Below are 12,805 nucleotides of genomic sequence, written 5' to 3'. Positions count from 1 at the left end.
ATTCGAGAGAAAAAAACGCATTGTAAAAAGAAAAAATTTCTATTATATTGAAAATAAACGCATGTCCTCTATGGGCCACCGCATCTATGGGCAACCGCACGGTTCGAATCGGCAGCTGCTATTTTCGAGGATGCATTGGGAGAAAAAGTATTAGTGTCGGACCGTGAATTTTCCAATCAGAATTAGTGAAAGGGTATCCTGAGTTTCAGGCTTTTTAGCTCACCTCTTAGCAGAGGTGAGCTTATCCCATACCGTGGCGTCCGTCGTCCGTCGTCGTCGTCGTCGTCGTCGTCGTCGTCGTCGTCGTCGTCCGTCGTCCGTTAGCAGGGCACGTTTCGTAACTGTTAGAGCTATTGAGTTGAAACTTGGTACACATGTACCCTTATGTAATGACACCTTGGAGACTGAGTTTCGGTCCGATTCGTTTCATGGTTTGGCCACCAGGGGGCCAAACGTTAAAAGTGAAAATATGCAATATCTCCCTTAATAGTAGTCGGGAAATTTTGAAAAAAATATGGTAGGTACTTCTAGCAAAGGTGCATCATATATCCTCCGGGTTTTTGATTTGACCTCCTTTTCAAGGTCACAGAGGTCAAATGGTGTAAATTGGCCGTTAGGATGTAACGATGGCACGTTTCTAAACTGCAATGACTATCGATACCAAATTTGATACACATTTACCCCTTAGTCAGGTGATCTCAGGGACCGAAGTTTGGTCCAATATGATTCACCACTTGACCACCAGGGGGCAAAATCCAAAAACCTTAAAAATGTGATTATTCCTTAACTTCTTGCCCGATTGCCACCAATTTGATATCATGGGTACATCTAACCACCATACAGTATATGTCACACAGGTTTTTAATTTGACCTTCTTGTCAAGGTCACAGAGGTCAAATGGCGTAACTTCGCCGTCAGGCCGTAACTATGGCACGTTTCTTAACTGCAATGACTATTGATCACAAATTAAGTACACATGTACCCCTTGGTCAGGTGATCTCAGGTACCGAAGTTTGGTGCGATCTGATTTGCCGTTTGGCCTCCAGGGAGGGGGCCAAATCTTAAATTCTTCAAAATGCCATTATTCCTAATAATGACTTGCCCGATTGGCACCAATTTTATATCATAGGTACATCTAATTCTAACAACCATTCAATGTGTCACCCGGGTCTTCTTTGATTTGACCTACTTTTCAAGGTCACAGAGGTCGAATGTACTGTAAATTGGCCATTTTGGGGAAATTGTAATTGCTTGGACCTACATCAAACCTAACACTACATGACACAATACCATGCTCTTTATCCATCTTTCCTCCACATGAGGTGAGCACAATGGCCCTGGCCATTTCATTATACTCATTCGTCATATCGAGAGGCGGAGGATATCGAAAACCACTGGTGCCTGGATAGTTAAAGGGGCGGGTACGACGGTCGTTGGCCTATATTTAATGTTGGTCCAATTACATCTAGTTCCTACTTCTAACGCCAATCAACTCCAAGAGTCAGTAGCCACCAAGTTTTCCCGATAGCTGCATGTTAGTTCAGGTTATGTGTCCACTTGGCTTGTCATATGAGAATACATGAAAGTCTATGAGGTAGATGTATTGTTTCGATCATCGCAAATCTGCCTGAAAAGGCAAGTTTTCTCAGGTACCGGTACGACAGTGGCGTGCGTCTTTTTCATTGAAACAACGACCTCGCACGACCGGCACCGTCACATATCGTCGGTGATGATGGAGAGAGCGGTAGCCGGTACATATTCAGCACGGTTCGACCAGCAGTTCAATGTGCTCATGACGTGACGAGAGCAAATCTCACGGCCGGTGGGACGGAAATCCGCCATATTACTTACATCATCGGCGCTAACAACTATTTCTTTTGACCCTGCCACAGACTTTCAAAACTATTTCTTTTGATTGACTCTGACCCTGCTGACCTCGATTTTTAAAAACTTTCAAAAAAGGCCATTCAAACGTTAAATCAACTGCAAAGATAATATTTTATATCACTGAGGTATATAAATACGATATGTTGAGAAAAATCTGTACAACTATCGAAATATACGATTACTCGGAACTATTTCGGCTAATCACTTTGCCACCTGCGCGTCCGTGTCACAATTGCGGCGCGCTCGTTTGCATACCGCATATAAGAGGGGAATTAAATCCTCATTTCAGCATGAAAGCTTGACGGTTTAGCGCTTAGAGTGTCTGACTCTACATCGGCTGGTCACGGGTTCGACTCCCGGCGAGTCTGCCGCACTTTTCTCCTTTTTTTCTTCTTCCTTATCTTGTTATCGAATCATCCATGTACAGATGTCTAAATTTTCATTATTATCATTATCATACCCCGCACCCAAACTTTTAAAACTGCAGCACATACTGATGCCGGGCGTTCGAGTTCTACTGAGGATGGTTCGAATCGGCAGCTGCTATTTTCGAGGATGCATTGGGAGAAAATAGTATTAGTGTCGGACCGTGAATTTTCCAATCAGAATTAGTGAAAGGGTATCCTGAGTTTCAGGCTTTTTATACTCATTCGTCATATCGAGAGGCGGAGGATATCGAAAACCACTGGTGCCTGGATAGTTAAAGGGGCGGGTACGACGGTCGTTGGCCTATATTTAATGTTGGTCCAATTACATCTAGTTCCTACTTCTAACGCCAATCAACTCCAAGAGTCAGTAGCCACCAAGTTTTCCCGATAGCTGCATGTTAGTTCAGGTTATGTGTCCACTTGGCTTGTCATATGAGAATACATGAAAGTCTATGAGGTAGATGTATTGTTTCGATCATCGCAAATCTGCCTGAAAAGGCAAGTTTTCTCAGGTACCGGTACGACAGTGGCGTGCGTCTTTTTCATTGAAACAACGACCTCGCACGACCGGCACCGTCACATATCGTCGGTGATGATGGATAGAGCGGTAGCCGGTACATATTCAGCACGGTTCGACCAGCAGTTCAATGTGCTCATGACGTGACGAGAGCAAATCTCACGGCCGGTGGGGCGGAAATCCGCCATATTACTGACATCATCGGCGCCAACAACTATTTCTTTTGACCCTGCCACAGACTTTCAAAACTATTTCTTTTGATTGACTCTGACCCTGCTGACCTCGATTTTTAAAAACTTTCAAAAAAGGCCATTCAAACGTTAAATCAACTGCAAAGATAATATTTTATATCACTGAGGTATATAAATACGATATGTTGAGAAAAATCTGTACAACTATCGAAATATACGATTACTCGGAACTATTTCGGCTAATCACTTTGCCACCTGCGCGTCCGTGTCACAATTGCGGCGCGCTCGTTTGCATACCGCATATAAGAGGGGAATTAAATCCTCATTTCAGCATGAAAGCCTTGACGGTTTAGCGCTTAGAGTGTCTGACTCTACATCGGCTGGTCACGGGTTCGACTCCCGGCGAGTCTGCCGCACTTTTCTCCTTTTTTTCTTCTTCCTTATCTTGTTATCGAATCATCCATGTACAGATGTCTAAATTTTCATTATTATCATTATCATACCCCGCACCCAAACTTTTAAAACTGCAGCACATACTGATGCCGGGCGTTCGAGTTCTACTGAGGATGGTTCGAATCGGCAGCTGCTATTTTCGAGGATGCATTGGGAGAAAATAGTATTAGTGTCGGACCGTGAATTTTCCAATCAGAATTAGTGAAAGGGTATCCTGAGTTTCAGGCTTTTTATACTCATTCGTCATATCGAGAGGCGGAGGATATCGAAAACCACTGGTGCCTGGATAGTTAAAGGGGCGGGTACGACGGTCGTTGGCCTATATTTAATGTTGGTCCAATTACATCTAGTTCCTACTTCTAACGCCAATCAACTCCAAGAGTCAGTAGCCACCAAGTTTTCCCGATAGCTGCATGTTAGTTCAGGTTATGTGTCCACTTGGCTTGTCATATGAGAATACATGAAAGTCTATGAGGTAGATGTATTGTTTCGATCATCGCAAATCTGCCTGAAAAGGCAAGTTTTCTCAGGTACCGGTACGACAGTGGCGTGCGTCTTTTTCATTGAAACAACGACCTCGCACGACCGGCACCGTCACATATCGTCGGTGATGATGGAGAGAGCGGTAGCCGGTACATATTCAGCACGGTTCGACCAGCAGTTCAATGTGCTCATGACGTGACGAGAGCAAATCTCACGGCCGGTGGGGCGGAAATCCGCCATATTACTGACATCATCGGCGCCAACAACTATTTCTTTTGACCCTGCCACAGACTTTCAAAACTATTTCTTTTGATTGACTCTGACCCTGCTGACCTCGATTTTTAAAAACTTTCAAAAAAGGCCATTCAAACGTTAAATCAACTGCAAAGATAATATTTTATATCACTGAGGTATATAAATACGATATGTTGAGAAAAATCTGTACAACTATCGAAATATACGATTACTCGGAACTATTTCGGCTAATCACTTTGCCACCTGCGCGTCCGTGTCACAATTGCGGCGCGCTCGTTTGCATACCGCATATAAGAGGGGAATTAAATCCTCATTTCAGCATGAAAGCCTTGACGGTTTAGCGCTTAGAGTGTCTGACTCTACATCGGCTGGTCACGGGTTCGACTCCCGGCGAGTCTGCCGCACTTTTCTCCTTTTTTTCTTCTTCCTTATCTTGTTATCGAATCATCCATGTACAGATGTCTAAATTTTCATTATTATCATTATCATACCCCGCACCCAAACTTTTAAAACTGCAGCACATACTGATGCCGGGCGTTCGAGTTCTACTGAGGATGGTTCGAATCGGCAGCTGCTATTTTCGAGGATGCATTGGGAGAAAATAGTATTAGTGTCGGACCGTGAATTTTCCAATCAGAATTAGTGAAAGGGTATCCTGAGTTTCAGGCTTTTTATACTCATTCGTCATATCGAGAGGCGGAGGATATCGAAAACCACTGGTGCCTGGATAGTTAAAGGGGCGGGTACGACGGTCGTTGGCCTATATTTAATGTTGGTCCAATTACATCTAGTTCCTACTTCTAACGCCAATCAACTCCAAGAGTCAGTAGCCACCAAGTTTTCCCGATAGCTGCATGTTAGTTCAGGTTATGTGTCCACTTGGCTTGTCATATGAGAATACATGAAAGTCTATGAGGTAGATGTATTGTTTCGATCATCGCAAATCTGCCTGAAAAGGCAAGTTTTCTCAGGTACCGTTACGACAGTGGCGTGCGTCTTTTTCATTGAAACAACGACCTCGCACGACCGGCACCGTCACATATCGTCGGTGATGATGGAGAGAGCGGTAGCCGGTACATATTCAGCACGGTTCGACCAGCAGTTCAATGTGCTCATGACGTGACGAGAGCAAATCTCACGGCCGGTGGGGCGGAAATCCGCCATATTACTGACATCATCGGCGCCAACAACTATTTCTTTTGACCCTGCCACAGACTTTCAAAACTATTTCTTTTGATTGACTCTGACCCTGCTGACCTCGATTTTTAAAAACTTTCAAAAAAGGCCATTCAAACGTTAAATCAACTGCAAAGATAATATTTTATATCACTGAGGTATATAAATACGATATGTTGAGAAAAATCTGTACAACTATCGAAATATACGATTACTCGGAACTATTTCGGCTAATCACTTTGCCACCTGCGCGTCCGTGTCACAATTGCGGCGCGCTCGTTTGCATACCGCATATAAGAGGGGAATTAAATCCTCATTTCAGCATGAAAGCCTTGACGGTTTAGCGCTTAGAGTGTCTGACTCTACATCGGCTGGTCACGGGTTCGACTCCCGGCGAGTCTGCCGCACTTTTCTCCTTTTTTTCTTCTTCCTTATCTTGTTATCGAATCATCCATGTACAGATGTCTAAATTTTCATTATTATCATTATCATACCCCGCACCCAAACTTTTAAAACTGCAGCACATACTGATGCCGGGCGTTCGAGTTCTACTGAGGATGGTTCGAATCGGCAGCTGCTATTTTCGAGGATGCATTGGGAGAAAATAGTATTAGTGTCGGACCGTGAATTTTCCAATCAGAATTAGTGAAAGGGTATCCTGAGTTTCAGGCTTTTTATACTCATTCGTCATATCGAGAGGCGGAGGATATCGAAAACCACTGGTGCCTGGATAGTTAAAGGGGCGGGTACGACGGTCGTTGGCCTATATTTAATGTTGGTCCAATTACATCTAGTTCCTACTTCTAACGCCAATCAACTCCAAGAGTCAGTAGCCACCAAGTTTTCCCGATAGCTGCATGTTAGTTCAGGTTATGTGTCCACTTGGCTTGTCATATGAGAATACATGAAAGTCTATGAGGAAGATGTATTGTTTCGATCATCGCAAATCTGCCTGAAAAGGCAAGTTTTCTCAGGTACCGGTACGACAGTGGCGTGCGTCTTTTTCATTGAAACAACGACCTCGCACGACCGGCACCGTCACATATCGTCGGTGATGATGGAGAGAGCGGTAGCCGGTACATATTCAGCACGGTTCGACCAGCAGTTCAATGTGCTCATGACGTGACGAGAGCAAATCTCACGGCCGGTGGGGCGGAAATCCGCCATATTACTGACATCATCGGCGCCAACAACTATTTCTTTTGACCCTGCCACAGACTTTCAAAACTATTTCTTTTGATTGACTCTGACCCTGCTGACCTCGATTTTTAAAAACTTTCAAAAAAGGCCATTCAAACGTTAAATCAACTGCAAAGATAATATTTTATATCACTGAGGTATATAAATACGATATGTTGAGAAAAATCTGTACAACTATCGAAATATACGATTACTCGGAACTATTTCGGCTAATCACTTTGCCACCTGCGCGTCCGTGTCACAATTGCGGCGCGCTCGTTTGCATACCGCATATAAGAGGGGAATTAAATCCTCATTTCAGCATGAAAGCCTTGACGGTTTAGCGCTTAGAGTGTCTGACTCTACATCGGCTGGTCACGGGTTCGACTCCCGGCGAGTCTGCCGCACTTTTCTCCTTTTTTTCTTCTTCCTTATCTTGTTATCGAATCATCCATGTACAGATGTCTAAATTTTCATTATTATCATTATCATACCCCGCACCCAAACTTTTAAAACTGCAGCACATACTGATGCCGGGCGTTCGAGTTCTACTGAGGATGGTTCGAATCGGCAGCTGCTATTTTCGAGGATGCATTGGGAGAAAATAGTATTAGTGTCGGACCGTGAATTTTCCAATCAGAATTAGTGAAAGGGTATCCTGAGTTTCAGGCTTTTTATACTCATTCGTCATATCGAGAGGCGGAGGATATCGAAAACCACTGGTGCCTGGATAGTTAAAGGGGCGGGTACGACGGTCGTTGGCCTATATTTAATGTTGGTCCAATTACATCTAGTTCCTACTTCTAACGCCAATCAACTCCAAGAGTCAGTAGCCACCAAGTTTTCCCGATAGCTGCATGTTAGTTCAGGTTATGTGTCCACTTGGCTTGTCATATGAGAATACATGAAAGTCTATGAGGAAGATGTATTGTTTCGATCATCGCAAATCTGCCTGAAAAGGCAAGTTTTCTCAGGTACCGGTACGACAGTGGCGTGCGTCTTTTTCATTGAAACAACGACCTCGCACGACCGGCACCGTCACATATCGTCGGTGATGATGGAGAGAGCGGTAGCCGGTACATATTCAGCACGGTTCGACCAGCAGTTCAATGTGCTCATGACGTGACGAGAGCAAATCTCACGGCCGGTGGGGCGGAAATCCGCCATATTACTGACATCATCGGCGCTAACAACTATTTCTTTTGACCCTGCCACAGACTTTCAAAACTATTTCTTTTGATTGACTCTGACCCTGCTGACCTCGATTTTTAAAAACTTTCAAAAAAGGCCATTCAAACGTTAAATCAACTGCAAAGATAATATTTTATATCACTGAGGTATATAAATACGATATGTTGAGAAAAATCTGTACAACTATCGAAATATACGATTACTCGGAACTATTTCGGCTAATCACTTTGCCACCTGCGCGTCCGTGTCACAATTGCGGCGCGCTCGTTTGCATACCGCATATAAGAGGGGAATTAAATCCTCATTTCAGCATGAAAGCTTGACGGTTTAGCGCTTAGAGTGTCTGACTCTACATCGGCTGGTCACGGGTTCGACTCCCGGCGAGTCTGCCGCACTTTTCTCCTTTTTTTCTTCTTCCTTATCTTGTTATCGAATCATCCATGTACAGATGTCTAAATTTTCATTATTATCATTATCATACCCCGCACCCAAACTTTTAAAACTGCAGCACATACTGATGCCGGGCGTTCGAGTTCTACTGAGGATGGTTCGAATCGGCAGCTGCTATTTTCGAGGATGCATTGGGAGAAAATAGTATTAGTGTCGGACCGTGAATTTTCCAATCAGAATTAGTGAAAGGGTATCCTGAGTTTCAGGCTTTTTATACTCATTCGTCATATCGAGAGGCGGAGGATATCGAAAACCACTGGTGCCTGGATAGTTAAAGGGGCGGGTACGACGGTCGTTGGCCTATATTTAATGTTGGTCCAATTACATCTAGTTCCTACTTCTAACGCCAATCAACTCCAAGAGTCAGTAGCCACCAAGTTTTCCCGATAGCTGCATGTTAGTTCAGGTTATGTGTCCACTTGGCTTGTCATATGAGAATACATGAAAGTCTATGAGGTAGATGTATTGTTTCGATCATCGCAAATCTGCCTGAAAAGGCAAGTTTTCTCAGGTACCGTTACGACAGTGGCGTGCGTCTTTTTCATTGAAACAACGACCTCGCACGACCGGCACCGTCACATATCGTCGGTGATGATGGAGAGAGCGGTAGCCGGTACATATTCAGCACGGTTCGACCAGCAGTTCAATGTGCTCATGACGTGACGAGAGCAAATCTCACGGCCGGTGGGGCGGAAATCCGCCATATTACTGACATCATCGGCGCCAACAACTATTTCTTTTGACCCTGCCACAGACTTTCAAAACTATTTCTTTTGATTGACTCTGACCCTGCTGACCTCGATTTTTAAAAACTTTCAAAAAAGGCCATTCAAACGTTAAATCAACTGCAAAGATAATATTTTATATCACTGAGGTATATAAATACGATATGTTGAGAAAAATCTGTACAACTATCGAAATATACGATTACTCGGAACTATTTCGGCTAATCACTTTGCCACCTGCGCGTCCGTGTCACAATTGCGGCGCGCTCGTTTGCATACCGCATATAAGAGGGGAATTAAATCCTCATTTCAGCATGAAAGCCTTGACGGTTTAGCGCTTAGAGTGTCTGACTCTACATCGGCTGGTCACGGGTTCGACTCCCGGCGAGTCTGCCGCACTTTTCTCCTTTATTTCTTCTTCCTTATCTTGTTATCGAATCATCCATGTACAGATGTCTAAATTTTCATTATTATCATTATCATACCCCGCACCCAAACTTTTAAAACTGCAGCACATACTGATGCCGGGCGTTCGAGTTCTACTGAGGATGGTTCGAATCGGCAGCTGCTATTTTCGAGGATGCATTGGGAGAAAATAGTATTAGTGTCGGACCGTGAATTTTCCAATCAGAATTAGTGAAAGGGTATCCTGAGTTTCAGGCTTTTTATACTCATTCGTCATATCGAGAGGCGGAGGATATCGAAAACCACTGGTGCCTGGATAGTTAAAGGGGCGGGTACGACGGTCGTTGGCCTATATTTAATGTTGGTCCAATTACATCTAGTTCCTACTTCTAACGCCAATCAACTCCAAGAGTCAGTAGCCACCAAGTTTTCCCGATAGCTGCATGTTAGTTCAGGTTATGTGTCCACTTGGCTTGTCATATGAGAATACATGAAAGTCTATGAGGTAGATGTATTGTTTCGATCATCGCAAATCTGCCTGAAAAGGCAAGTTTTCTCAGGTACCGGTACGACAGTGGCGTGCGTCTTTTTCATTGAAACAACGACCTCGCACGACCGGCACCGTCACATATCGTCGGTGATGATGGAGAGAGCGGTAGCCGGTACATATTCAGCACGGTTCGACCAGCAGTTCAATGTGCTCATGACGTGACGAGAGCAAATCTCACGGCCGGTGGGGCGGAAATCCGCCATATTACTGACATCATCGGCGCTAACAACTATTTCTTTTGACCCTGCCACAGACTTTCAAAACTATTTCTTTTGATTGACTCTGACCCTGCTGACCTCGATTTTTAAAAACTTTCAAAAAAGGCCATTCAAACGTTAAATCAACTGCAAAGATAATATTTTATATCACTGAGGTATATGAATACGATATGTTGAGAAAAATCTGTACAACTATCGAAATATACGATTACTCGGAACTATTTCGGCTAATCACTTTGCCACCTGCGCGTCCGTGTCACAATTGCGGCGCGCTCGTTTGCATACCGCATATAAGAGGGGAATTAAATCCTCATTTCAGCATGAAAGCTTGACGGTTTAGCGCTTAGAGTGTCTGACTCTACATCGGCTGGTCACGGGTTCGACTCCCGGCGAGTCTGCCGCACTTTTCTCCTTTTTTTCTTCTTCCTTATCTTGTTATCGAATCATCCATGTACAGATGTCCAAATTTTCATTATTATCATTATCATACCCCGCACCCAAACTTTTAAAACTGCAGCACATACTGATGCCGGGCGTTCGAGTTCTACTGAGGATGGTTCGAATCGGCAGCTGCTATTTTCGAGGATGCATTGGGAGAAAATAGTATTAGTGTCGGACCGTGAATTTTCCAATCAGAATTAGTGAAAGGGTATCCTGAGTTTCAGGCTTTTTATACTCATTCGTCATATCGAGAGGCGGAGGATATCGAAAACCACTGGTGCCTGGATAGTTAAAGGGGCGGGTACGACGGTCGTTGGCCTATATTTAATGTTGGTCCAATTACATCTAGTTCCTACTTCTAACGCCAATCAACTCCAAGAGTCAGTAGCCACCAAGTTTTCCCGATAGCTGCATGTTAGTTCAGGTTATGTGTCCACTTGGCTTGTCATATGAGAATACATGAAAGTCTATGAGGTAGATGTATTGTTTCGATCATCGCAAATCTGCCTGAAAAGGCAAGTTTTCTCAGGTACCGGTACGACAGTGGCGTGCGTCTTTTTCATTGAAACAACGACCTCGCACGACCGGCACCGTCACATATCGTCGGTGATGATGGAGAGAGCGGTAGCCGGTACATATTCAGCACGGTTCGACCAGCAGTTCAATGTGCTCATGACGTGACGAGAGCAAATCTCACGGCCGGTGGGGCGGAAATCCGCCATATTACTGACATCATCGGCGCTAACAACTATTTCTTTTGACCCTGCCACAGACTTTCAAAACTATTTCTTTTGATTGACTCTGACCCTGCTGACCTCGATTTTTAAAAACTTTCAAAAAAGGCCATTCAAACGTTAAATCAACTGCAAAGATAATATTTTATATCACTGAGGTATATAAATACGATATGTTGAGAAAAATCTGTACAACTATCGAAATATACGATTACTCGGAACTATTTCGGCTAATCACTTTGCCACCTGCGCGTCCGTGTCACAATTGCGGCGCGCTCGTTTGCATACCGCATATAAGAGGGGAATTAAATCCTCATTTCAGCATGAAAGCCTTGACGGTTTAGCGCTTAGAGTGTCTGACTCTACATCGGCTGGTCACGGGTTCGACTCCCGGCGAGTCTGCCGCACTTTTCTCCTTTTTTTCTTCTTCCTTATCTTGTTATCGAATCATCCATGTACAGATGTCTAAATTTTCATTATTATCATTATCATACCCCGCACCCAAACTTTTAAAACTGCAGCACATACTGATGCCGGGCGTTCGAGTTCTACTGAGGATGGTTCGAATCGGCAGCTGCTATTTTCGAGGATGCATTGGGAGAAAATAGTATTAGTGTCGGACCGTGAATTTTCCAATCAGAATTAGTGAAAGGGTATCGTGAGTTTCAGGCTTTTTATACTCATTCGTCATATCGAGAGGCGGAGGATATCGAAAACCACTGGTGCCTGGATAGTTAAAGGGGCGGGTACGACGGTCGTTGGCCTATATTTAATGTTGGTCCAATTACATCTAGTTCCTACTTCTAACGCCAATCAACTCCAAGAGTCAGTAGCCACCAAGTTTTCCCGATAGCTGCATGTTAGTTCAGGTTATGTGTCCACTTGGCTTGTCATATGAGAATACATGAAAGTCTATGAGGTAGATGTATTGTTTCGATCATCGCAAATCTGCCTGAAAAGGCAAGTTTTCTCAGGTACCGGTACGACAGTGGCGTGCGTCTTTTTCATTGAAACAACGACCTCGCACGACCGGCACCGTCACATATCGTCGGTGATGATGGAGAGAGCGGTAGCCGGTACATATTCAGCACGGTTCGACCAGCAGTTCAATGTGCTCATGACGTGACGAGAGCAAATCTCACGGCCGGTGGGGCGGAAATCCGCCATATTACTGACATCATCGGCGCTAACAACTATTTCTTTTGACCCTGCCACAGACTTTCAAAACTATTTCTTTTGATTGACTCTGACCCTGCTGACCTCGATTTTTAAAAACTTTCAAAAAAGGCCATTCAAACGTTAAATCAACTGCAAAGATAATATTTTATATCACTGAGGTATATAAATACGATATGTTGAGAAAAATCTGTACAACTATCGAAATATACGATTACTCGGAACTATTTCGGCTAATCACTTTGCCACCTGCGCGTCCGTGTCACAATTGCGGCGCGCTCGTTTGCATACCGCATATAAGAGGGGAATTAAATCCTCATTTCAGCATGAAAGCCTTGACGGTTTA

The sequence above is a fragment of the Lineus longissimus genome, chromosome 2 (genome assembly GCF_910592395.1).
Source record: "Lineus longissimus chromosome 2, tnLinLong1.2, whole genome shotgun sequence".
Classification (NCBI taxonomy): domain Eukaryota; kingdom Metazoa; phylum Nemertea; class Pilidiophora; order Heteronemertea; family Lineidae; genus Lineus; species Lineus longissimus.
Note: the sequence above shows the minus strand (reverse complement) of the source record.